The sequence below is a fragment of the Amblyomma maculatum genome, chromosome 3 (assembly GCF_055883805.1).
Source record: "Amblyomma maculatum isolate TAMU_Amacu chromosome 3, ASM5588380v1, whole genome shotgun sequence".
NCBI lineage: Eukaryota > Metazoa > Arthropoda > Arachnida > Ixodida > Ixodidae > Amblyomma > Amblyomma maculatum.
The window spans coordinates 50,930,091-50,957,170 of NC_139346.1; the positions used below are offsets into that span (position 1 = coordinate 50,930,091).

General features: G+C 43.9%; 1 long non-coding RNA gene across 2 annotated transcripts in view; it reads left to right on the forward strand.

Moving 5' to 3' along the window:
* The window catches only part of LOC146194736 (uncharacterized), a 94,260-nt gene that overhangs the window by 53,020 nt on the left and 14,160 nt on the right, over window positions 1-27,080 (forward strand). For both annotated transcript variants that reach the window (XR_014705905.1, XR_014705904.1), the window contains exon 2: window positions 21,326-21,444. This is a non-coding gene — a long non-coding RNA (uncharacterized LOC146194736). The remainder of the gene's footprint in view (window positions 1-21,325; window positions 21,445-27,080) is intronic.

Sequence of the window (27,080 nt, forward strand, 5' to 3'; positions counted from 1 at the left end):
AAGCGACCATCGGTTATCCTCTCTTCGCACTGCATGTCCTGCCCATGCCCATTTCTTCTTCTTAATGTCGACTAGAATGTCGGTAACTTGAGTTATTTCTCTGACCCACTCTGCACGCTTTCTATCTCTTAATGTTAGCCCTACCATTTTTCTTTCCATAGCCCTCCGGGTTGTCCTCAACTTAAGTAGAACTCTCTTGGTTAGCCTCCACGTTTCAGCCCCATAGGTGAGTATAGGCAAGATGCAACTGTTGTATACTTTCCTCTTGAGCGATACCGTAGCAGGGAGCGGCAGAAAGTTAGGTGGGCGGATGAGGTTAAGAAGTTCGCAAGGGTCAAGTGGATGCAGCTAGCACAGAACCGGGTTAAGTGAAGAAATATGGGACAGGCCTTCGCCCTGCAGTGGGTATAGTCAGGCTGATGATGATGATGATGATGATGTACCGCCATGTGAACAACGATATTACGAGCCCCTGTTGTAGTTTAAGGTATTCGAAAGCAGTTTTGTCTCCGAAAGGACGTAGCGTGTTCAGAAGTGTCTTACAAGCATACACGATTGCTGGTCGGTTGGTTTAGATGTTACCGTTTCTTTCAGTCCAGGGGGCGACCAAGCCACCCATCGCCCTGCATCCTGTTCGCTTCACATTTCGCCTCTGTATTTTCTTTCCCCTAAAAATGGAGAAAAATGATTTACGCTGAATAAAAGTTAGCTGCGATGACTAACATATGTGTCGCAGTGGAGGACCCCTGTATAGTTAGGCCACATGGAAATAATTAACCCACATTTAAAAATCCCAGTACACGAGCGCCTTTTATGTTCCGTCTCGACGGTAACGCGGCGGCCGCGGTTGGTATGCGATTCGGGTCTCCGGATTCACTCAGCCGAACACGCTAGCTCCTATGCTGTCAACGCAAGTTGGCAAATTGTGCCTGGTGGTTTGATGATTGGGGCAATCGAACGGTGCGGTAAACTTTTAGCAACACAACAAAACCATTAACGGCAGAAAAGTGACGCTTAAAAATAAGAAACGCAGCAATGATTCCCATAAATCGAACAAAGCGGCGTACCAGAAAGATCGTCTTCGTAAGAAGCTCTCGAGAGAGCAGACAGGATCAATATTTTATACAGTGACAGTTGCAGAATAAAAACGCTTTTACACATTCGACGGATAAGGGCATTTTACAGTGTATGAGCAGGTTCCACATAAGTGATCGTTTGCACAAGTGCTGCACGGGGGCACCAAAAGGACCAAGGAAATGAACAAATTTATTTACATATCATGCTCGGTGATTCATCGTGACAGCTAATCACGATGTTGCACACCTTCTTTTTGGAAGGAGAATAAGATCCACTGCAGCTATAGCTGTCGTTTCTTCTCTCCATGCGCGGCGGAGAAGCCTGGTAGCTCTAATTTACACAATCGTGTCCACCTCATATATTCATGATAGCGTCAATGATAAGTTATCGCCAAAAGATTGCTTAGAAATTTGATCAAAAGAACCACCCAAGCTACGAAAATGCGCCAACAGAGTTTTATTCGATCCAGTATGACCCCTACCAACAACCAAATGAGGGTTCCTTTATCAATACGAAGCCTTCGCCCACTAGTCCGGAAGTGAAGGGAAACTCTCAAAAGGTCCATCTTGCGTCACTTCCCACTGCGCTTATTGTGCGCGTAGTCGGCCACACTGAACAATGGCTAATGGGCGCAGAGCGATTTCTTGAAGCAGACTCGAGTCGGTTCGGGCACATCGCGGACGAAGTCGAATCCCAGCTGCCCCTTCTGATCGATGTTGCGCAGCAGAGCAGCGGCATTGCCGCAGCGAGAGTCCACGTCGTACAGCTTGCACACCATCTTGTTCTCCTGGCTCGTGAGGGCTGCACCGAGCAGGAAAGGGCGAGCGCATAGTCGTAAAAAGACGGGTGAAATCATATATCATAACATATCAGGCTTTACTTTGCCTCTCAAGACGTAAAAGCGGTGAGAGATAAAAGCCCGCCTAACTGCGGCTTGACGAAGCCCAGCCTAATATGTAGGATTTGGTAGCAGTTCTATCGCAACAATAAATACCATAGTTTAAACACTAAAATTTCCTCAATTCAGTTGGTAGCACATTCATGTTCGACACTCCTCAGATAAAAGCTTATTCGGTTTGAAAAATATTGAGAACAAGTTAGCATGAAGCACATTCATTGTAAAAATATAATCAGCTTGAAACATTAAATTTGAAACCGATCAATTTTAATGTACTTAAGTTTAAAAACAAAAGACTAGAATATTTAGCTACCAGCACCAGTTAGAATTCGAAAACATTTTGTGCCAAATAAAATCACATCACTGAAATACGTATGAGGAAATAGATGAACAACGAACATGAACAGAAAGAAAGTACAAAAGCCAGCAGGAAATATAACGAGACGCTGGTCATGAGAAAATGTGCGTGAATTGCCTGTATCGACCTTTTAAGGCGAAAGCTTTTAATGCTTAATCGTTTTCGACAGAAGGTGGTTAGCAGAAAGCTGACAGCAGAGGTGCCGCACTTTCAAGAGCGAGAGGTAGATTAATAAACTTTGTCTTCACCAGGGATCGAATCTCCATCCCTTGGATCCCCAGTCGAGATCGTGAAACGCTGTTCATAATTCCCCTTGTCTACCGTGAGGATGACAGCGGGATTCGGCGAGTGACTGCGCCTTTCCTTTCCTGTAGACGAATTTTAAAATGCTGGCGAACTTTGACGCGTTCAATAAAATGCTGGTTGTGTTGTTGTGGCTGTAGGAAGAAGTAAAAGAAAATGCACGGGCCTGCTACTGGCTCTGTAGCTGAGGCGCCTCCACTGCCTCGCGCGGACAGAAGAGAGAAAACAGAGAAGAAAGAAAAAGAAGAGAGAGAGAAAGACGTGCGCCGCAACAGCCGTCGTCCACCAGCTAAGCGGTGGCGCGTGCATGACGGCCTACAACAGATAAAAATTCAGTGGCAGGCTAGTCCCCGCCACAAGCGGCGTTAACCTACCAGCCCCAACCCTGTAGGGCCAGGAACAGCCACCCTTCACTACCTACGGGCAGAAATAACGGAGATGGGGTGAAAGTTAGTTGTGTTATTTATATGACCTAATGTTGAAAATACCGTTTCAAAAACTGTAACACTGCATGGACGAGCAGACTGAGGGCAACAAACGCAGAGCGCCATAACATTTCTCAAAACCACAAGTGGTGACTCTAAAACAAACTCAAAGGAAATGGGGAGCCGTGATCGCCTTGTATGTCGTGTACGCTCCTGGACGCTTCTTAATCACTGTATTTAAGGCGATCGCCGTATCTGAAGTACGGTGTAGGCAAGGCTGCGTTAATGTTCAATCGTTAAAGTTTGAAATGTGCTAAATGTTTTTAGGCCTGACGGCTGCGTTCAGGCGGATGCTGATGAGCAAATATTTCCTTAATTACTATTATCTTATTAGATGTTTGGCCCATACATCCTTGGTCATAGGACTAATGCGAGCGATGTTATGCAGCGAATAAGCCATTTGGGCGTGGTCCTGAATGCCGAAAGTACGAGGTGTTCATCCTTACGTTTCTTACATACAATTCTTCAATCAGCATCAGTACTTAGGCGCTTTCCGAAACTCCCTTCCTGTCGAGCGCATCGTATATTTTACTTAGAAAGATCAGGCTTCTGATACCATTATTTATGTGATTTGGCACTGAAAAACATGCAAAATTCTGTTTCCAAATGCTTCGTCATTTCTTGAGCACCGCTTCTTGCAGGAGTGTAGATCTGACTAGCCTGAGGCTTGCTGACGTCGAATTGAAAAAACGTAAATTGCGTCATTAGAGCTGAATTCTAGCCGAATACATAAGACATTAAAAAACGAAAATGAACATTTTGAATTCGGGCCCTTTCTTGGAACTAACGGGTGTCGTGCTGCCTCAAACAGGGTAGAGATTTCTACCCAAAGGTTTTTACCCAGATGGGTTCTGCAGATTCTAATCTGCACGTCCGTCTTCCTGCATATTGGAACAACGCCCCTCAATAATTTATAGCCTCGATCGCACAACGAAATAATTGTGCCTTTTCGTCGCGCGGCGCCGAACACGTGATCTTGCTTGAAGAGCTGTCTTGTTTGCCACATGTTTGCTACAAGGTTTACAGGGGGATCGTACAGTGTGTAATAACGATAAAAATCCGCGACAAGCAAAGTTGCGGTTGCATAAAGATGAAGCGAAGCATTTCCGACTTACAAATTCTTATGTAGTAGGCCAGCCCGTTCAAAGGTTGTACGACTTGAATAGCATGCTCTTTGACTCCTGAAAAAAAAAGTTCGATGAGGTGTTTTATGAAGGGTTAATAAAGAACCTGTAAGGAGCATTGGTCTGTAATTTTTAAGGTCCTTAGAGTCCCCTTTCATATGAATGAGGATAATGTTTGCATTCTTCCATGGTTCCGGTATCGTCGATGACAGGCACTGCGTATACAGGGTGGCCAGTTTTTCTAGCACGATATCCCCCCCGTCCTTCAGCAAATCTGTAGTTATCTGATCCTCTCCAGCTGATTTCCCCCTTTTCATAGTTTCTAGTGTTTTCTTGACCTCGTCCTTCGTCACTGATGGAAGGTCTGACTGTTTTTCCCTACCGCCAATCTCATTACGGTCCTGACTACTTTGGCTACTCTAGAGATCTGTATAGAACTCCTCAGCTACTTTGACTATCTTGTCCATATTCTTGATGACGTTGCCCGCCTTGTCCCTTATCGCATACATCTGGGTTTTACCTATGCTCAATTTCTGCTTTACCGCTTTAAGGCTTCCCCCGTTCTTTACAGCATGCTCAATTTTCTCCATGTTATACTTCCTTATATCGACCACCTTGCTCTTATTGATTATCTTTGATATCTCGGCCAATTCAATCTGGTCTGTTGGATTGGAAGCTTTCATACTCTGGCGTTTCTTAATCAAATCTTTCGTCTCCTTAGACAGCTTACCGGTATCTTATTTAACTATCCTAGCACCTACTTCGACCGGACATTCGGTAATGATCGCAGGGGTCTAGTGGATGCAGCTAGCACAGAACCGGGTTAAATGGAGAAATATGGGAGAGGCTTTCGCCCTGCAGTGGGTATAGTCAGGCTGATGATGATGATGAAGGAGCATTACTTTAGGAGAGAAGAGCACTCCGCCAGAAGCACTGCTCCGGCGGCAGCTTTTTGATGGAGGCGAAAAGAAAGGCGCCCGTGTGCTGTGCGATGTCAGTGCACGTTAAAGAACTCCAGGTGATCGAAATTACCGGTGTCCTATACTATGGCGTCTCTCATAGCCCGAGTTGCTTTGGGACGCTAAACCCCGCAAACCAAACCAGACCCATCTGCCTAGGAGGCGTTAGTACAGCAGACATCAGTGGCGTTTGAAATTGATTTATAGGATAGAAAAGGCGCAGTATCTGTCGCAATTCTCCACGGATACATGTACCACGCCGTTAAGGAAGGGAGGAAGGCGGGAGGGACAGAAGAGGTTTGCTGTAGTGAAGGGCTACGATCCACCGCGCTAAATAGCTTTCGCCTCATCACACTTTAGTGGTCCAAAGTGCCATCTATAGATATTTTGTTTACAAGCTTTTGAAGAGATGTGCGACAAAGGATAAGGAAGGAATCATTCGGCGTAATATAATCCACCTAAGAACGCCCCAGATGTCATCGCGACCGCGAAATGCGCTGCAATGCAAGACGGAGTGACTGGGGGATGAAAAGGAATGGAAAGTTATGCCTGGAGTGAGCCGCATATAATGCTATTCGTCATCTTAACTCAGACCAGGAAATCACCTATGCCCCTTTGCCAACAGGATGACAGTCCTCAGTGCGGCGGAATCGCATGAAACAGTAAGACTAACCGGCCAAGAAGACGCACACAGGAAAAATCGACACAGAAAAAAAGAGGCTGGATCTTTCTCTCTCTCTCTCTTTCTTTCTGTGTCGATTTTTCCAGTGTGCTTCTTCTTGGCCGGTTAGTCTTACTTCATGCAATGCACCAACTAGCCCAACAACGTGTTTTACCGCATGAAACAGGTTCGGCTTCAACAAGAAAAAGACGGCCTCGATGACAGAAACGGTTGTTAGAACATGACCGTCCGTTAATGCAGCAAAACGAGTCCCACAACAATGTGGAGACATTTGAGATCTGAGGTGACTCGCGAGGAAGGTATCATCAATCAAACTGTTTCTCAATAACCATTTGAGGACGAAAAGCAATAAGGTACAGCCTTTGTCAAAAGTGTAGAGCCCGAGAGGTCTGCTTTGGAGCCGCGAAGCGGCGCTGATTTAGCGTTAGTGGAGGTACTTCCCATTGGAGAGGGTAGGACAAAATATCGCCTTACCATCAAGAGATTCTCAACACTGGACATGCATTACAAGCCGCACTAAGCGGCTCAGAAGCAGACCCTCTGGGCGCTATACTTTTTACAAAGACTGTACCTATATCTTATAGCGCGGAACGCAAAAGGAATGCCCACATTACGCGCCTGCAAATGAGCAGATGATGATCCTCCACTAGGCATGGCACTCGACAAGGTAAAAGCTCCCATCTTTAACATCAGTGGTACTCACCATGCCCTCGAAGCACCAGGGATGAATTGGTCCCGTCATACGAGAATTCAACGTTATGCCTGAAACCGGCATAGAAAGTAGTCATTGCACTGCAGTGCTGCCTCAATAGGTGCGCATTACTCATCACTATCACGACACGTGCGCTCTCTCATGACAAAGGCTTGCTGTCGCGACAACTCTTTAAAAGGAAATTTTCTTATACACACACACCTCAGTATCTGGCCTGACTGGCGAAGTCCCCTACCTCATGACCTCACTTCCCTTTACCGCGAGAGGTCACTAGCCGTGGGCTTCGTTCTTGCGAGGCTGTAAGGGTTAGCGAAGGCACACCTGCCTTCTCGGAGTAGTTAACAGTCAAGTAACGCCAAAAGTTGGCCGAGTCGGTGAACGTTCATGATAAAAATAGCGCAAAAAGTACACGAAGGACGAATGAACAACACGGACAAGCGGTAATTCGCAACTGAAGTTTATTGTAACTATACCGTTACTCTACTAACTATACTGTTACGGTGTACAGCATTGTGACAAAATTGCATGGTCGCATCCAACCAAGTATTGGCGTGACACCATATTAGGCCTACTTATACCCGAGCTTTATTTTTCTAGTTCATTCATGGACTTTGTAGAAGTTGAGAGTTGAAATCTGTTGTTCAATGGTAATTTAGCAGGAAGTTAACATTTGCGGTGCAACTTTTCTTGCTGCTCCTAGTGCAGCTATCCAGGTGTCAAGCAAAACATCGAATGCTAGGTTACCTTCACAGTAAATAAATAAAAGGTACAATAAGCAATAGACTGTCCAAGTACTATTAAGCCATATTTAATCTATTACAGGTCGTTCTATATTGAATGGAGTCTTTTCTCGGCAAAATATGCGTTACTCCAAAATGCGGTGAAAACGCTTTCTTTTGTCCAGGTTTACGAATGTGTGTAAAACTGCTTTATGGCGAATGCATCATGAATCAAACTGATTGGAGTATAAATCCTAGGTCCTATGTTCGTCTCTATCTCGTCTTCACAAGAGCTGCTCTTGCTTTCTTCGTTCCAACCTGCTTTATAGTAGTGGTGTATGAGAGGCAATTTTCTACTACCTATTGCTTTTGTTTAGACTTTGGGTGTACTAGCAAACACAACCATTTTCAAAACTTGCAAATAGAAGAGCGCAGCGAGATAAAAGAGACCTACTGAACTTAGTGCTCTGTCAGCCTCATCCAAGACTTTTATCTGCCGCCGCATTTATATACAAGAGATATTATGATTTTGCGGTTTAAACCCTTACATTGCAACAATATCCCCAGAAACTGTGATAACTAACAATGCTCTGTTAATAGCACACTTACTGTGGTATTAGCAGTGATAGCTCATCATTAACAGCGAGGGTAGGAACTCCCAAGCAACACTGGCACTATTGAAGATCGATTTTGTAGTTTTGTGTTTTTAAAATATATTGTTTTAACTCTGCTGGAAATAGTTGACAAAAAATCAGTTTTCACTCCAAGTATATTTGAAAACTTATGTGTGAAGGTTTGAATAAAATATATATTTCAGACGCGCCTAAACATGTGCCAGGCGAATTCTGCGTTACAAATACGCTCTCACTCGGAGGATATTTGATATAAAACATGGTTTCTGAATTTGTAGCCTGAGCATGGTTGTTAGAGGAAAGCATGGGTGCAGAATGTTAAGCCACAATGTTTACCTGCGAAATCTTGTTCAAAGAGTATAGTCGCAGAACTGCGCACCGCTTGCTTGGACGTAGTTTACACTGCATGGTGATTTATTCCCAGCATGTTCAGGTACGCGGACGCCGATCTCCACCTTATGCCGCCATGCGAAGTGTGGCATGGACCATTCATAAAATGTGGAGAGCATATGCGTAACGGTAACACGTAATCACAAGTTTAGTCACATGCTAACTCACTTAGAGTAAGAGTCGGTTGTTCCGTTCTGAGCCCACCAGAATATAGCATGACCATTTTCGTTCCTCGGTTGAGTGCCGTCCCACAGGACAGTCACATTTATGGTACCTTTGGATTCGATGCTGACACCCGTGCGGTAGCACTCATATATCAATATCGGCCTCTCCTGGCCCGCCTATAAGGATAAAAAGAAGCGTCCAAAGTTACATTTCGAAATCAGGCTGTGGGACACATCGGAGACGCCGCAATGGACTCTCGATAGACTAGGAACGAGAGCACCAAGGCAAAGGTAGAGAGGCTAACAGAGCGTTGAGGCAGATTTAATCATATTTAATTCGATTGTCATTTGGAAGCAGTAAGGCGTTCCAATCGAAAAAAGAGTTTGACATGCTTTCAATTTCCGTGAGGCTGCAGTCTCGCGGCCAGTTCGTTTGGTGTTTGAGCAGTTGGTACAACCTTCTGCCTGCAGTTACGATGCTATCCGTTAGCAACGAGGTACAAGAAAATGGCGTGCATGAAATGGGAACGACCTCTTAGGTGGCTCGACAACGCCTTGCGTCGCATCTTCTGTGGCAACCAGCGAGATGGTTACCCTCACAGCTCTTGTGGCGGCCGCTCTGCTGGCCGACCGCCAATCCCGAACAACATGACCTTGAGCAGTGGCATGGCTAGACTAAATACCTCAGGGCTGGTTATCTAACGGAAGAGACCGTGGGGAAATATATTGGCGCGCAAAAAGATGCAATGCTTAAGCAAAATGCTACTTAGAGCGGGATTGTGATGCTACTGAGGCGTGCTCTGAAATTAATATTCGACATCAGCTCCCTGAAAGATCCCATTGAAATGGCTGCGAAACATACGCTGCACGAAATGATCAAAGCTGCGGCGTACTAGCACATTATTCGTATACTAGTGGCATACCGCGCTGGGGCTACGGGCTGGAAATCACAGCGGCACCAGTATTCAGTGTGTTTATATGAAGAGTGTAAACGTCGCCAGTTGAGATACTGAGGTCTTTCTAGCAGAGAAAGTAAAATTTATCGCCGAAGCTTTCAAGCATTCTGTCGTTACAGTTGGCATGTCGCTTCATTCATGAACATGCATAATCGTTCAATTAAATCCAACCTAACTGCCGGTACGTTTCTTTCCGCCTTTATCTTTCTTCCCCAGCATCCTGGAAGAATGTTCATGTCGGGTTTTACTGAACGAGACCTCTCTTCGACCTCTAGCCCCTCTGAAGACCGTCTTGTTAGGAGTGCTACAGCAGTGGCTAGTTGCTTCTGCCGCTTGGTTACTGGCCGCGGTAACATCCCTAGTGATCAAATAAGAAAGCAGGCGTGCTCTAACGAGGTTAAAACTCCTCGCAGTTTACTACATGCGCATTGTTTTGAAGATATACATTTTTAGCGCTTGTTTCGTCCAGTGTATTGTATGTTCTGGTGATGCACTGGTCACAGCACCTCTAATTATCATTTAGTTGGTTGGTGGTCGATAGCAAAAAAAGACAGACACTATGTTCCAGTAGTATTCACAGCACCTCAGAAATGTATCACTGCCTGCTCAGAGGCAAGCAGAAAATAGTACAGAAAAAAACAACACCAGATTGCGACATCGCACAGATAACAGCTGTGTGGATTGCGACCTATCTGTCTTTCAGAAAACGTTGATATGTTGTGGCAAGGCTTTCTTGTGGGTAATATGAGGGTGTATAATTTAACTAAATGAATATTTGACGGATCGTCCAGAATATCTGGAACAGCATTGTGCGCAGCACGAGTGCATAAAATGTTTACCACTGTCATTTAGAATCATTTACTGACAGTTATATTTACAGTGATTTTGAAGGCAAATTAAATTATAGAAATAGATATTTTTAATATTGTTAGCGACTCTTTAGTTGCAGTGACGTAAATTGAAACGCGGTTATTCTAAAACGCAGGAAAGTAGCCAACAGAGGTGAGGCCACACGAGCGTTATTGGGAATATTTCTTCAACTGCAGAGGGCATGTGATAAAATGCGAATTATTGCTAGACAATAGTTTTGAGTTGCGGCTATGAAGGAGAGCAGACATCAGGCCGCCTCTGACTACGTTTAGTTCCCGACTGTCACCTGGCTATCAACATGGCAACATGGCGCTCAGTCTTCTTCACGCGTCCCCGTTTTCAATCCTCGTATTCCTCTATTGTTCCGCTTGAAGATGCCTGCGCGAACTTGAAACGCTGGCTTTTATTTTTATTCTTCCTGCAGCTTATCTGTATTGCGATGTGAAGAAAATATCGCGTTCGGAGCACGCCTATGATGAAACTGTGTTGGCAGTGATGTAATCTTATGTAAAACCTCGATGCAAAGTGGAGATCCCTTCCCGCGGCGCGTAGCTTCCTTAACAACGGGAAGCTATAGCCAATGGGGTCCCTGACTAGGGACTGCACCCAGTATTATAAGGCCGGGGGGGCCCTTAAAGCTCCGCGCCAAACAAACCTCCTTCAAAATGAATGCGCGTCGTTATAAATTGCAGGTGCCCATTTACTTTTTTGTTGCCTTAATATACATTCAGTAATCATCATTGTGCAATTTTTTTCATTTATTTACCCTAAAGGCCCAAGTGGGCATTACATGGGGGGGGGGGGGGGTGGTAACGTCATGAAATAAACACAATGAACAAATCGGAACAGTAACGTGGCGGCATGTAAAAGTGCTAAATATACAAGAAGAAGCAATTAGGAAAAACATGATCACAATATGATGACACGGAAATATGCAAGAAAATACATGACACACAAAGGTTAAAGCAAAAGGAAAAATCGAAACAAAAGTAAACCACAAAAGGTGAAAAATTTCCCACTACGCTGTTAGAAAATGGTCAAGTAATGAAGTAAACTGGTCATAATCGATAGTATTAACTACAGAAGAGGGGAGAGCATTCCATTCTCTTATCGCTAGGTGTGAAAACGAAAATTTAACTGCGTCTGTTCGTGCAAATGGGGGCTCGATTTTTTTATCGTGGTCAAAACGATGAAACGTGCGTGTGGCGAGCGTAATTATCGGTGCTGAGAAAGAGGTAGGGTTATGGTATAGTTTATGAAAAAACGCAAGGCGTGATTGCTTACGTCTTCTTTCTAATGTTGGAAGTTTAAGATTCTCTTTTATTGCTGTTATGCTTGAATAACGTGAATACTGACGTGAGATGAATCGACTCGCTCTGTTTTGAAGTGCCTCTAATTTGTTAATAAGATACAGTTGATGAGGACACCAAATGAATGACGCGTATTCGAGCTTCGGTCTAACCAGTGTGGTATAAGCGATTAGTCGGGTATCTGTATTAGCTCTGCAAAGTGACCGGCGGATAAAACCTAGAGTTTTATATGTGTTAGTCAGAAGATTATTTATATGCACAGTCCATAATAAATTAGGGGTTAAATAAACTCCTAAATATTTAAAGGATTCGACAGGCTCTATTTCCGCGTTGCTAATATAGTAGGTGTTCGACAAAATCAGGCTGCAGGTACTGAATCGCATTAATTTAGTCTTTTTAGTGTTTATAGTCATTTGCCATTCAGAGCACCACATGTCTAACCTAGATAAATCATCCTGCAACATAACACAGTCAGTAAGATTAAAAATTGGACGGTAGAGGACACAATCATCTGCGAATAGCCTGATTGATGATGTAATGCTGGAAGCAATATCGTTTATATATATTAGAAATAATGTGGGCCCAAAGACAGATTCTTGAGGGACTCCAGATTTCACGGGTTGAGGAGAAGATTTAAAGTCGTCAGTAATAACCGATTGAACTCAGTTGTTTAAATATTCTTCTACCCATCTGATAACTTTAATATTTATGTTAATGCTACTCATTTTATATATGAGGCGATTATGGGGCACACGACCAAAGGCTTTTGCAAAATCAATGAAGATGGCGTCAGTTTGGATTAACTGTTCTAAGTTTCGGTGAAGGTTTCGGTGAAGTTTCGGTGAAAGCATCAATGCATAATGAGTTGTAAAGTTACGACTGTTGAAATGTAGAAGCTTCCACGTTCAGTTCCGCGTTTAAAATGTCATGCACTCAGCGCGACATTTGAGAGAAGAAACGCAGTTAAAAATAAAAAAAAATAAACACGACATGAAATACAAACACTGCAGTAATACAGGCTACAGTACAGCTCAGCTGACAGCCGGTAGTGTGATGCAAGACCAGCTATACGCCGTGCGATTTTTCAGTGTTGAAAGCACCTCAAACAATAATGACTGTATAGCTTTTGTTACAGCAAACGTCTGGCGCGTGAGCACACTCTTATGCGTCACGTTTCTCAACAGGTAACGCTTACTTGCTGGTCGTTCGATCTCATCTGAGCCCGAATAAGAAAAATACTAACTTGCTTTGGTCTACATCATCATTTTTGAAGTTTTCGACCCGACGCCTGTGGATCGTAAATGTTTTGTTTTGGTGATAAGAAGCTGTGTTATCAAAAAAAGTTGTACCTAAGCGCTCCAGTCAAGAGTGAAAGCATTAGAAAGCAGGTAATATTGTTACCACTGCGCGTGATGATTGCGCATTGGAGATAAAATAGGTACCCATATTGCCGGGGGAATGAATGCAAAGCAAGCAATTAAGACACCTCAATATGAGAAGGCGTAGTGACGCATTGTTCCCGCTGGCGCCTCCCCTTTTAAGAGAGGTAGAACACGATAGGAGCTCTCTTAGCAAAATATCTGAAGCAAGACTTGGGTACCCGATAGAAGTCCTGGGTGGGGTCCCCCGTAGCCGTGGCCAAAAGGGTCACCACGAGAAGAAAACAGCTCTGAACAGGAAGACCCACTGAGCGCACCATGGTCGCGGGTTGCACTACACAAAAATGAAATGAACTGATTATTCCCAGAATATTTCACGAGTCGGTGAATTCAAAGCTCTGTTAAGGTATCAATGATGGCCTGCCAAAATAGAAACGAGCAATTGGTTTTATGATTATTTGTGCGCTGTAAGTTCATTATCTTCTGCCCTTTATTCCTTGATTAATAGAACGAGGCTCTGCGTGTTTTTCTTCTCTGCAGGCAGCGTGTGCCATTTCCCCATTTGTTGAAACGAAGCAGGTTAGCTTACTTCACCGAGAAAAGGAACCTTTATATCGTCGTAACAGTACAAACACATTAACACAGCTTTCGCCAAGTGCACGCAACAATCATTTGTCTCAAATTATCAGAACTTCTCAAATAATGGCTGATGGCTAGACATTACGGAGAAAGAGCTGATCCCGGGATGTCAGGTAAATGCATGCAATTTTTTCACACCCTGCGTAGTCCAGTAAAATACTTTGAGCTGTCAATTACGTATCGGCTCCAGCACTCATTCTCGGCTCTTTTAGTCTAACTAAAAGGTGGACAATCATTTAAAAAATGCTCATGGTCATCATTTGGCTAGAAAAGTTTCCTTACCTTGGTTCCGTAGGAAGCGGTGCAGACACAAGCGGCACAGTGTATTACTACCTCGCCGTGCGTTCTTATATGCTCACAAAACATGTGACTTCAGCGACGTTCCTCTTAACTTCTAATCATGTACACAAAAAGCAGGAAGCGGTGTATCTTTTCCTGTGGATGTTGGGGTAATAACCTGGTCTATATGGGGATGCTGGGGTGTGTTCTGGTGGGTTTCCTTATTGCCACAAAATTGTTTATGTATTTCTTATGGTTTTGAGAAAAGGCTGTTTTCATATGTCACTGTAAGTGAGCACAGGATTTTGAAATGATTTCTTGGGCCCCATTTTTTCCTATCTTGATATCCTGAACTCACCACGGGCATTGAGCTAAAGGATTACGAGCTACATGTGCTTTCATTTTCACGTTTTAAAGGCACGTTGAGTGCGCAGTCAAAGGCTCCGCGCATCCGTCCGGTAGTACAAGGACATGAACCTGATTTATTGCGGAGCCAAAAATGCACAGTAACCTCACACCGCTTGAATGTGGATGACCAGGGCATCCTGGAGGAGACGAGCAAAGCAAAAGTGGTCGCACTGTCGTGTTCATTGTCATTGACCTCAAAGATTTGAAGATGAGCACTACAAATTACCAATACTTTTCTTGTTCAGCTAACAAACGGACACCTGAGTTTCGACAGTATCTCGACAACAAACACTTGCTGAGATTGTAAATATTTCAACTGATAAAAATATGCATGTGAAAACCTAAAGCATATTGTAGTCGTCACGGCAGGGCCGTTCTGGGGAATATCACCGTATGAGGTTTGGAGCAACGCAGTTTTCACGAAGGCTTCGTATATGTCGCTGATCAGTACATCCTCTTGCAACAAGTTCAACAAGGTCATAGAAAATGCTCTGGTGCCGTCCTGTTCAGGCAAGATTAGAAAACGGCATTATTGCTACCAATCACTGAATTAAAAAGTGCAAAAAATGGTAACTTACTGACGTCCGTATCATATATATGTGTCGGGGAAGGCCTCCTACATTAGCGGTGGGAACTTGGAAGAATCCCTACTGGTTCTAAAGGATAGATTTGGACTTAAAGCCGTTGATGGTTAGTATAAAAGGCAATTGAAGCTAGTTGAGTCCCTGTACAACTTCACGAGAATAGTCCGATTTATTGAATTGTACGGCTATGAAATGATGTAAATAAATAAAGGCGAAAAAAAAAATGAGTAAGAAGAAGTGAAAAGGTAGCCTGGCAGAGATCAAAATATTTTACTCTGCGTATAGTGAGTGGGATAAAGGGAGTGCATAACGAAAATGTGGAATGTAGAAAGTTGATACACTTCTGTTAATATCACATGACTACTGACATACCATGGGTTCTGCGGAGTAAAAATACCCAGCAGGAAAAGCTCACATAAGATCAATGAGATTTATGCGGCCTATACATTTGGTCATTACGTCTGAAGCGAAAGTTTGATTACGCCAGCTCCAGCCAAGGTCAGCGACGGCTCAGGTTTGACCTTCAAGGAGCCAGAGGACAAGCTGCGCCAGTGATAAAAAAATATCTCCCCTTGGAACCAAACCACTACCTCTGCAATCCCCAACATAGAGCGTAAACAACTAAGCCTCGTTGGGCACGTAGGAAACAGATTTTAATTATGGTTGTCTAGCGTGGGAATGATAGCAGTGATGACAATGACGGTCCTTTTACAGTAGCGACGAGGCTGATGGTCGATTAAGTTGACATTGCTGATGACAGTAGCGATGGCAAAGACAATGCTGTTAATGAAAGCAGTCCTGCAAAATGCCTTTCGCCATTTCCGCTCCTAAGCAGAGTTAAGTGCAGTCCTGTATTAAGCGCTATGTACCCTGGATATTTATATAAAAGAACAACAGCTGAAGAGGGTATATGAGAGGCGGAAGCTGGCAGGAGTTAACGGGCCTGGGGGCTTGCTTTCGCTTTGCCATAAGTTTAAGCGAGACTAAACCTACTTAACCGTTTTCTGTATTATGGTAAATGATTACGTTATCGCAGATATAAATAAATGGCAGGCATAATAGCCTTGGAGGCAAGAAAGTGGAAGCTAATCTAAAGTTCATCTTTGACAGCTCTTTGGTGGAGGAAAAGATTTAGATGCTTTATCATTTACATATCTTTGTGCCGCCTAATTTCAGCCTTTGACGCCATGAACTCTCAATTTTAATAGTTCCCGTCTGTGGCTGCCGTTACGTATCCAGATTGGCGTACTTGCTACAGAACTAATCAATAATCACTTGAACTATGACTCTATTATGTCACGTGATAATTATCGCACGAAGCAAGCCAGTACGAGTTATAACACTTTTAAATTGCCCCATTATGGGTAAGGCCAACAGACAAATACGTAAATTTCTCTTTAACCCAGCTTTACGACCTTTCCTGGGTGTCCTATTGTTTGACTCTGAGTGCAAGAGTCCCTGTGAGTTCGATTCCCATCTTAACTTACCATCTCAGTAATTATGGGCGGAACTTATGGGGGGGGGGGGGGGGGGTAACATGAATGCAACGGTTCTGGTAGGTTGATTCTGATATCATCCTTCCGTATGAAAGGAGAGACCCGAATTCGCAGCTCTTGCCAAGCGCAACGTGAGACAACCCTACAGTCTGCCACAGTCACAGTCAGCTAGAGTATTCCAGCGTCATATGCTCGTGATTTTTCGCTCCCAACATCAATGACGGATTTTGGATTTTTGGTGCACGAGGCCTTCAAGGCTATCACGTTAAACAGAAAGCAGAGTTTGAAGGTTATCTCAATAATTCCGAGAGCACTGTAGAATCTACACTGCAAAAATGCGAAAGCCTAAGCGTTGCTGTTGCACACGGTGCGTCACGTTTGATCTCATCATCGGATTATCAATGAATGCACCGTCATTATCATGGATAATGTCATTATTTTCATTATCATTAACCGCGGCGTCATTGTCATCGCTACTATTATCTTCACTCCCAGCGCTCGGCTGGGGATCCAAGGGATGGAGGTTCGATTTCCGATTGAGGATGGATTTTATTTTTCTGATGACGTTAGTTTCGGTTTCCAGTGATGACCTCATTTTATCGACAGCTATAGTGGGATCGGAATGAACGAACGCCGACGGTGTGAACCATTAAAGGCTTTCGTGTTAATACGCCATTTCAAGTGGCCTCGTGACATCACACAACCCGCCGACCCATCAGCGCTCGACCATGACACCTTTCAAGTATGACCTACTAGACGTTGCGAGGTTTTAAGCGGTCAACGTCGCCGACGCCGATGCCACCGTGAAACTTTTTTCCGAAATGTGGGTTCTAATGTGCACGCACTACGAAGTAGCTGCCAGGGCTGTTCTACTGGTGGTAACGACACTTTCTGTAGTCTTACAACACGTTTCTGGTCTACTTTTTTGTAATCTATAGTTCTATAGTACTTTGTGTTGTAACTGCAAACAATTTTACATTCCTACCGAAATTTCGGCTGTCCCAACAGACCCACGCTTAAAAATTGCTCAAGTATTTTATGTTCTCAAACAGAAAATGCCCTGTGTCTTTTTTCGACTAAGCACGGCGTGACCTTTTGTTTTCTCAGAAAATTTCAGGAATAAATATTGGAGAAGGTTTTATTCATGGCTTCGCGAGGAAATATTGAAGCACCGATCGTTATTGCTTTTCCCAGACAACTGCATATTTCAAGCAGTGGCCTTGTCACAGATAGAAACTTTTGCTTAGTAGAAGCAATTACAGTTATGAGACGAAACGCTATTCGCCGGGATCTGATTTTTTCGCGTGTTAATACAAGATCAGGCTTCACAACCCGCCAGTGTTCAAACACACGCGTAGCGCGACAGAACTGGTTGGGATTCCATCTCGCGTTTTTGGATCGGCTGTCGAGCGCCCCAGTCCCTGAGCAACTAATTCGGGCGGAATTAATGTAGGATATACTGCAGCGCAGTATTTTACTGAACTGCACGTGATACAAAATTTGTCGCATTAGATTTGTGAATCAAATCAGATGATATATATGAGGACCCGAGCGGCATGAACAGAAATTTAGGTTTTGACTGTAGCTTTAATTTTAGATGTTTGTCGTGACAGCGTCGTTAACCCCCGTCTTCCTTTCACATGGTCTGTCTATCATCGTTCACATTCACACTTTTTTCTGTTACTTTATGCATTCATTCCTTGATGTATGCTTCTATTGCACCCCGTATACTCATTCTTACACCGCCATAACCCTACTGAAAAACCAAAAGTTCTACCGAGCAATAACCTCACAAAATCTCACCAAATCACATAGACTCTCATACGGTGGACGTCATTATCACAAAATATATCGCATAATTTATGATAATGTGCAAGAACCTATTAGATCTTATGCAATTATATGCGATCTGTATGTGATTTCTTATGCGAAGGAAATCAGATTGTGTGAGAAAATGTGAGGTTATTGCCTCATACAATTTTTTCAGTAGGGAAGTTTCACGTTTTGGGAAATATAACCCAACATAGGCATTAAGTCCAGCTTTAAACTTGACGTCCGAATGCGCCAACTTGGCCTGGGATTAGCGTGTCTAGATCCAAGAGGTACCGGTGATTCATTTCTATTTCAGACCCCCCCCCCCCCTTCTAATGAGAGCTACCCGATGTGGCAGGAATTGTCACGTGATCTCGGGACGTCCTACAGCCCACCGTCCAATCAGTGCTTGGCCACGTCACCTGGCCACTGTCACCTACGACAGCGGTGCCTATGATAACTTCCTCACAATAACCCGAAAGCCTGACTTTCTGCACAATGAGACCTTTAACGCTACCGCGTTAATACTTCACGCTGTGGTCCGTCATCCGTTATGGTTTGTTAAATTTGCATTCAGTAGAATTTGTCCTAACCTTTAACTAAACAACTTAAGACTTCCGACAACCTTTTCCACCATAATCATACCTCTGAGCAAGAATGCGTGCCTCGTTAGCTAGAGAGCGTCTTAGTAGCGTCTCCATAATTTATATAGCAAATAACTGCGACTCACCTTTAGCAGTTTGAAATTGGCTAGAGGAACCAATTACCATTTGAACTATTCGTAATCAAACGTGCTATTCCAGGATCGTGCAAAAGGGGATGATATTGCTCACATAGGTGCGACCATTGCGCGAGGAACGTCTTCTTGCTGCTGAACAACCAGTATCTAATGACTGGCTAGTCCTTCCTTTCTTTGCAGACGAAATAGAGATCTTTCCTTGCAGGAAAAATAGAGGAAATGAGAGACATTTCTTGCCTCGCCAGCAGATCACGTCTTCTCAATAGTAACAGAAGAAAGCCAAAGCACTATTTTTGCCTCGTTGACAGTGACAGTTGCTATCAATTCGGCCTTTTAAATGGGATAGTAGGGAAACTGGGACCATCCTGCACGCTTGGATCCCGACGGAGACACGCCTGGGATAAGCCTGTCCAGCTCTGCGGGGAAGGCTTCTGTATCTATGTCGAATGACCTTCCTCAAAAAGTCGTGACTTACGACTGTATACCAAGGGTATGTCTGAAATAATAGAGGCAAAAGTAACGATTAGTGATTAAGTTCCGAAATGCATATATGCGGATGAGTATCCGGAAGGGAAGCCAGGAACGTGAGCCGTTAAAACTGTTGCGTCAAGACATTAAATCTGGAGTTGAGTGTATCCCAGGTGTGTAGAGTGCACATCCAGAGCACCCTTTCCTGCAGCCTGAGCAGCGTCTTAGTCACCGTCGGCCTAATCGATGGGCTTCCACGCTATCACGGTTGTCCTTGACAAGCCTGTGGAGCTGGATTCTGCTCGGCCTGCCACAACCAGACATGGTCATAGAAGTACAGACCTCTGGAGAGTCATGTTAATGGTAGCATCGAAATCATGAGGAACCCTATAAAGCTGTTGCGTTCTATACACTTAAAGCCAAAGCTTATGTGCGCCCAGAATAAGTGGTCCTATACGCGGACGCCCTGTTGCAACCATTGCTAGTTATTACCAGTATTTTAAACAGTATTCTGCGATGGTGGCCGAAGACTGAGGTCAGCAGCAGCAGAAGAATAGGCGGAAATATGTTGCAGCTGAGGAGGAATGTAGGCGGCGACAGTGGGCGCTTTTAGCAAAAAAAGGATGCCTTCGGCTATGGAAGCTGTCAGGTCTCGTGTATTACAGGCATGGAGGTGGTACAGACCAGTACTCGAGCGTCTAGGTGCAAGGACCGACAGCTGTGATATGAAAAAGAGAGAGGAGAATCGAACCTAAAAACCTGAAATCACAAGTTAAACATGTCATGCTTATGTCATGTAGGGGCACTCGTACAGATTATTAAAGCAAGGCGTTAAAGAAACGTGTTTTAGATAATATGTTAGCTAACAACTTCATTTACACGCAATTTTCAGATGTCTGATATAATAGGGGCATACATTAAGTGCAGATATTTAGTCAGTAGCAGTGTGCATGAACTAATCGGAAATGAAAGCAGTTAACTGTAACCATTAACAAGGTCGCATGATGTCCTTAAAGGCGGACATTGAGGAATGCGCAAGATATCAATGGTGAAATAGGCTTGCGCAGCAGAGAAACGCGCCCCCATCGCACAGGGACTGCTTAGAAGAAGGTTATCGAAATACGGTAAGGGCGCCGGCGTATGTCATGAACGCGTTTGCTCTTAAAAATGAAGAACTGGAAAAGAATTGGAGGTGATTTGAAAATCGCTTTGAAATGCAGTATAGTGTTTTGTATAACGGTAAGTATATAAAACATGCCTCTCAAATTCTCTACCTCGACGTATGCGAATCAGATTACGTAGAGAGCAGCGCTAAAATTTCGGATCTCGACGTATTTTAATCTCAGTATCATAATCTGGCTTTGAGTAACAGGGGAAGGCTGATGCACTTTGAATGTTTCTGGCCTAACACCTAACACATGTAATGCTCAGCAGGTGTGTTGAAGTCGCTCAGCGCAGTCCTTGATTTACGCTTACTACCATCAGTTTGTGCGCCGCTAGAGCATCTTCTCAACTTTTTGCGATTGCCTTTTTATTGATCAGTGTGTATTTATTGCAGAAAAAAATTGCTTCATGGGTAAATGACAGTTTGTCTCTTGCAACATACCAATTCTATTGATAGGTACTTTCCGGCAATGCGACCCTGGGACCCGATCTGTACAAGGTTATTTTGTGCAGGGCGTTGAGTAAGTCCATCAGGTCCTGCTCGATAGAGACTGCAGCTAGGAAACGGCTGTTTTTTGAGAAACCAATGCAATTAAAAAATTACATTACACACTACCAATTAGGAGTCTATAAGAGTATGAAAATATGGCGTGCATATATTGCAATGTATAGTAAATGTATTTATTGTTATAAAGTGACCAAAACTATTTCTTTGCAGGATATGGGGACATTGCGGAATGGTCCGTGAACAGTCAACTTCCCAGCCCGGGCCTCCACTCTTCCACCTCTTCATCTTCATTCTACTACTTCTTCGTTGCTCACCTTGTTAGCTTGCAGGTAATGTTTAAAGCGTTCAACGTAGGACTCGAAATCTTGGTCCTTGTCCTAGGTAAACTGGTCAAACTGGTCGAGCATAGCCATGCTGCTATTCGGCGTCCAGGTACTTGCCCTATCTGGCGTTTGGGTGCTTGCACTACCAAACTGTGCTACTTGAATTGCATGGCGGATGCCATCTTCGTCGCCCCTGTCGTTTTTTCACCAAGTAGCACACATGACAAGAGAGCACGACATATGCCTGGGTTTATTCAGACGCTGTCCGGCACACGAAGAAGAAAGTGCAGCTGCTCTTATAGCCCATGACGTCACACAAGCATGCTGTGAGAGTAATAACACAACAAAGTTATTTGCCATTATCGGGTCAGTAGTGCTTCACTGATTGTCACATTGCGTTCGTTCGTAGCAGAAACAAAACATGTCCTTGACTAGAGCAATACAATGCGCGATAATACTAGTGATAATTCAAGGTCGGCGTATTCTGAATTGTTCAATTCAACTAATAATAAACTTCATCCGGAAAATAGAAGAGTGTTGTAAACAGTAGTGTACAGGGAGTAGAAGAGCACACCTAGCGGGAAACAGAGTATTGGGGTAATCAGTAAGAATATATCTAGCAGCTCTGAACATCACTGCATCTGCTGAGCTATCAACCAGAGCTCTGGTTCGATCGAACACATGTTGTAGCACTTCAATGCCCACTTCAATGCCCACTTGTATGTTCTTTGTAACCATCTTTGTTCAAACAAAATAATGTAAATCATTGCTGGGATCAGAATCGGATGATATTCTGCGATGCTTTCAAGCGAAACTTCTCCTTTAGTCCTATTAAAACATTTGCGAATATATATATATATTTCTTTTGAACGATTACTGCATAAAGATAATTCAAACCTCCGCCGAGATATTTCGTACTGCTTAGGGTTCATTATTCGAATATTTACAGCCAAAATTGAACCTAAAATAAACTCTTCCTGACTGCCAGAGACATAGATGCAGTGTACCTTTAGTATTTAGCAAATACACGCGAAAGCTATTCTCCCTGCTAAAACACGGTTATCTATGGATGCGTCTCGCGTTGCTGCCTGCTTCAATCATCTGGAGCTTTATCAGAGCGGTTTTTGTTCATAAGAATTACTGCTTCAAGAAGGATTTCCTGCCATAAATTATTTGTCCAAATGCATTGCATTCTATGCAGGAAGAACAGAATGTAGCAAAGGTGGCCAGCCCCAGTACATTTTACGACAAAAACATAGTGCAGCATCCAGTATACATTCGTCCTTAAGCCTGCATTAGCATTCAGAGCAGTGGCCACTTTACAGGCGCTGCTCAACTCCGATGCAGTCACGGGACTTGGTGAACAAGTGTAAGCTGAGATCCTAGGGTTCCTGAGTCATGGCAGTGTATTCACTGATTTTTTTTTTCAAATTATTATTTGTTGTCACTCGACTTGGTCAGCACTACCGTCAATGCGATAGCTTGCCACTGAAACGCCTTCTTAAGCCGCCAATCATGGCGTGAAAGGAGGGAGCTTAGCAAAACGCGGAATAACAAGAGCGGCAAAAAGTAGTTCTAAGATGAGGCCCTTGCGATAATGCAAGTAGCCCATATCTTTCAGCAAAACTACACTGCTATATGATGGCACTTATAAGAGGCAATGCGCACTGTATACCGTGTTTGTATATTTTAAACGATCAATAAATCTTGTATTATCAACTACAGCAAAATAAGCATTGCTACGGCAATAACATTTTTGCCCATAGAGGATTTCTTCACACCAGATCGGCAACCCAATTTCAGTACTGATACGAAACTGAGGCAGGGTAAACTCTGGATTGAAATTGGAGTGTGAGATGAAAAATGACGAAATATATTGTTAAAATTCGTTACGACAGTTACATCCCCTGAAGTTTTGCATATTTCTGATTTCTCTCACACAAATGTATGCACGACAAAGATTTTTATGGTCATATCTGGTTACTATAATTAATCTGCAACATATTGCAGAATACAAGGCAAAGCGGCGAGCGGGCGAGAATTTTTAGCACAATTATCAGTACCTGTGAGGTTTTCTCAAGGAATACACGTGTTCCGGTCAGTTCTTGGTATAGCTGGGGGCAGCTATATATAATGTTTAGGACAAAAAAAAAAGTCAATTTTTTGATCATTTTCCTTTTTCTTCACTGACGTTTGCCATCTAGATTATATTTCACTGTTACTGTACATAAATATAACCTCACGCCACCGCATAACTGGCGCAATCTGAAAATATTAAATCTTCTTCAGTGTTCCAAAATGAGGTATTATGATTTTGAAATGATAGCCTGGCATTACTAGTAAATAGCGCTCAGTAAAAAGGTAAACTTCATGTTCGGGCACCCTTTTTGAACAAAAGCCGCACTGTCTTTGCCGATGTTCTCAAGGCCACCACTCAGCCCCCTATCAGCATCTGGGTGGCGGAACGTTAGAGCAGTTGAACGCTAGCGAGTACAAAGGCAGCGCCATGAGCGCCAGCCGAGAAAGCCTTGCGGTCGCCTCCGGTTCGCCGCAGAGGGTCCGCAGGAAACGCAGGACGAACAACCTCGTCCTCAAAGAGCGGCTGACAACGCCCGGATCTAGGAGTGCCGCAGCTTTGTGCGCTGTTTCCAGGGCCCAAGATGTCCGTAGCACGGAAAACCGCTCTTCCTGCAGTAGGGAGGTCAAGCAGAACTTCTATCAGCATTATCGTCACAATTATTACAGCCGATCACGGCGAGATGAAAATAACATCCAGCCCTGAGCCATCTGCGGCCCGGCCAGTTTTGTACTAACTTCCACCTCGTGGGAAGTTTGTTCGAATGTTCGAAATGCTGTTCGAATGTGGACTCAATACTAAACCTTTAAAATGACAAGGAATATTATGACATTTTAACATGAATATGAACCTTCAGGTTTCATTGATTTGTAAATTGTAAAAGATGGTAACAGAGATAATTAAGCCTGTAACATGACTGATGATTAAGTGCTTTGTATAGGGATAACGTTTTTGCATCACTAAATAAAGCGCTAAGGCCATCGTTTAATCAAACAGAGCATTTCAGTTAATGGTTTGCCACTGTGTCGACCACATTGGAAAAATGGAGTCCTTTCAACTTTGATATACAGTATACTTATTTATTTTTCGCAACAAGCTAATAATATACTTCCTGTAATCAAGACGAAGAAAAGGATCTGATCTGAACACATAGCAATGCAGACAAAATGATAGTTTCTAAAGTCGACGTAGGGGATGCCTGACCAGGGGTCGGAAAACAGCCATGACCACAATACGATTAGAAATTTGTAACAATAAGCGTACGGCTGCTGCCGCGGGCCAGTGTTAATTGATGCAACATTAGATTGGCCTTTTCTCGGCAGTGTATCGGATCTAGGTTGATGCTGACACTGAATATATTGATGCCTTTGCCCGAACCTTATATACTACACCCTAGCTAAACTTTCCTCCTAGAAATAGGGCGCATTGTAGTGGACGCCGTAGAAATGGCGTCGTACTTCTAGGTGTCCTAAAATTGTAAAGAGCTTTGTTTACAAATTTGCTAAGATATGGGTACGGAGATAAGGGTGCCGAACAGAGCCGGATTTGAGAATCATGCTTGTAGAGAGGGCTAGGGATAGGTAGACTTAAATTTATTTCCCATGTCGCTTAAAATTAGGCTTTAGCGCGATTGTGGTACGTGAAATTTTTCGAGCCAGGTAGTCGACCGCACCAAGACACAAATCCACCCCCGGTAGCAATCGCGAACCTGTGGCAAGCGATACGATAACACGGCAACTAGGCAGCCGGTGAACTGGGCCTCAAGAGGTGACGACGGCTGAGCACGAATTCCCTACCTGGCTAATGTTGACACCCAAGTGGGAATTCAGGTAGCCAGCCAAGCATCCCTCATATGGCCCGACTGCCATTGCAGGAATGACCGCGTCGAATATGTCCATAGCTACAAGGACACCCAGGGTTCCATAGTTGAGCAGCTTTTCGCGCGCGTCACTGTAGTAGACGTCCGGAAGGAGCAGTTTCAGGTAATCGCCGAGGACTGCGGTCTTCTCAGCTGTGGCCTCCCCTGGAGACAGTCGCGAACAATTATCAGCCTCGGTGCTGTTAGCGACCAAGAGTGCAATGTTGGCAAGCGTGTCCTGCCCAACGAGAGCTCCAGATCGGGCGAGCAGGATGATGTTTGCGATGAAATCGTCCCCGTACTCGGGCACAGCAGGGGTGTACACTTTGGAGCTCTGGTTGATGAGAGCTGGAAAATAAAGAGGAGATAGGGATACATTTTTACGCACCCAAGGTAATGATACGGCAACGAGCAACGGAGAACACGGTTGTGTCTTAACACCTTCCGTCACCTGAGGCACTTAATTACGCTGAAGTATCGGACCACAAGCGGTCATAATCTTTCTCCTCTATTGCGTAGAGGCCACCGGCTCCTGACGGAAGCGCTAAACCGCTTATATGAAATACGTTTGCTGTGGGTCTGCCCAGCCCTGAAATCGACAAGCATCTGGAACCTGTCGGTAGCGGGTCTCTAATCGAAAAATGCCAGAACGCAGGGATCATACCATCACTGACTCCTGGGCTCTATAAAATCAGCGAACTTCTTTCTATTCATTAAATTATTTATCCATATTCCGCAGCATACCCATTTTATGCGCAAAATCCGTAAATATAGTTCATAGAAGGTAGGTTTATAATTGTGCATTTTAAGGAGGGTAGGAACGGTGCTTAGTACCTAAAATGGCATCCTCAGAAGATTAGGAAGAAATCTGTGATAGCCGCAAAACCAGGACTACATACGCCTACCAAGCTATTCTCGCACACTCCCCGCCAGGTAGATAATTAGCCAATGCGTGCCGTGATAAATACACAAAATTTCTTAATTTTCATTACCTTGTTTACGGTAGGCTTAATAAAGTTAGGAAACGGCTCTTGTTCTCGGCTACTCAGTTTTAGTTTTCGCGAAATTTCTTAATGCAGCTCGCGACCACGGTAATCGGTCGCCAACGTTGTTTTGAGTCAATGAGTGAATTTGGAAGCATCTATTATTTTTGTGAAAGCGTTTGACTGCGTAGATCACAACAGATTGTGGCAAGCTCTCCAAGAGATGGGAGTTCCAATTCACCTCGTCTGTCTCCTCAGGAACCTGTATGAAGGGCAAGAGGCCACAGTCAGAACTGGGCATGGTCTTACTGATTGGTTTCCGATTGAGAAAGGAGTGAGGCAAGGCTGCATACTGTCGCCCTGCCTATTTAACCTATATGTAGAGTGCATCATGAGGAAGGCCGGTCTGGACGAATCTTCGGCTGGAGTGAAGATTGCTGGAAAACGTATCAACAACCTTAGATATGCGGATGATACCACTTTAATGGCAGAAAGCGAAATGGAACTCAAGAGAATTCTGATGCGCATACAAGAAGAGAGTGAGAAGTTTGGGCTTAAACTGAACATTAAAAAGGCAAAGATCATGGCGTCTTGTCCTATCAAGTCCTGGAGCATCAAGGGACAAGAAGTGGAAGCTGTGACAGATTTTCTCTTCTTGGGCTCCAAGATTACCTCGGAAGGAGACTGCAGCCATGAAATTAGGAGACGCCTGCTTCTGGAAAAG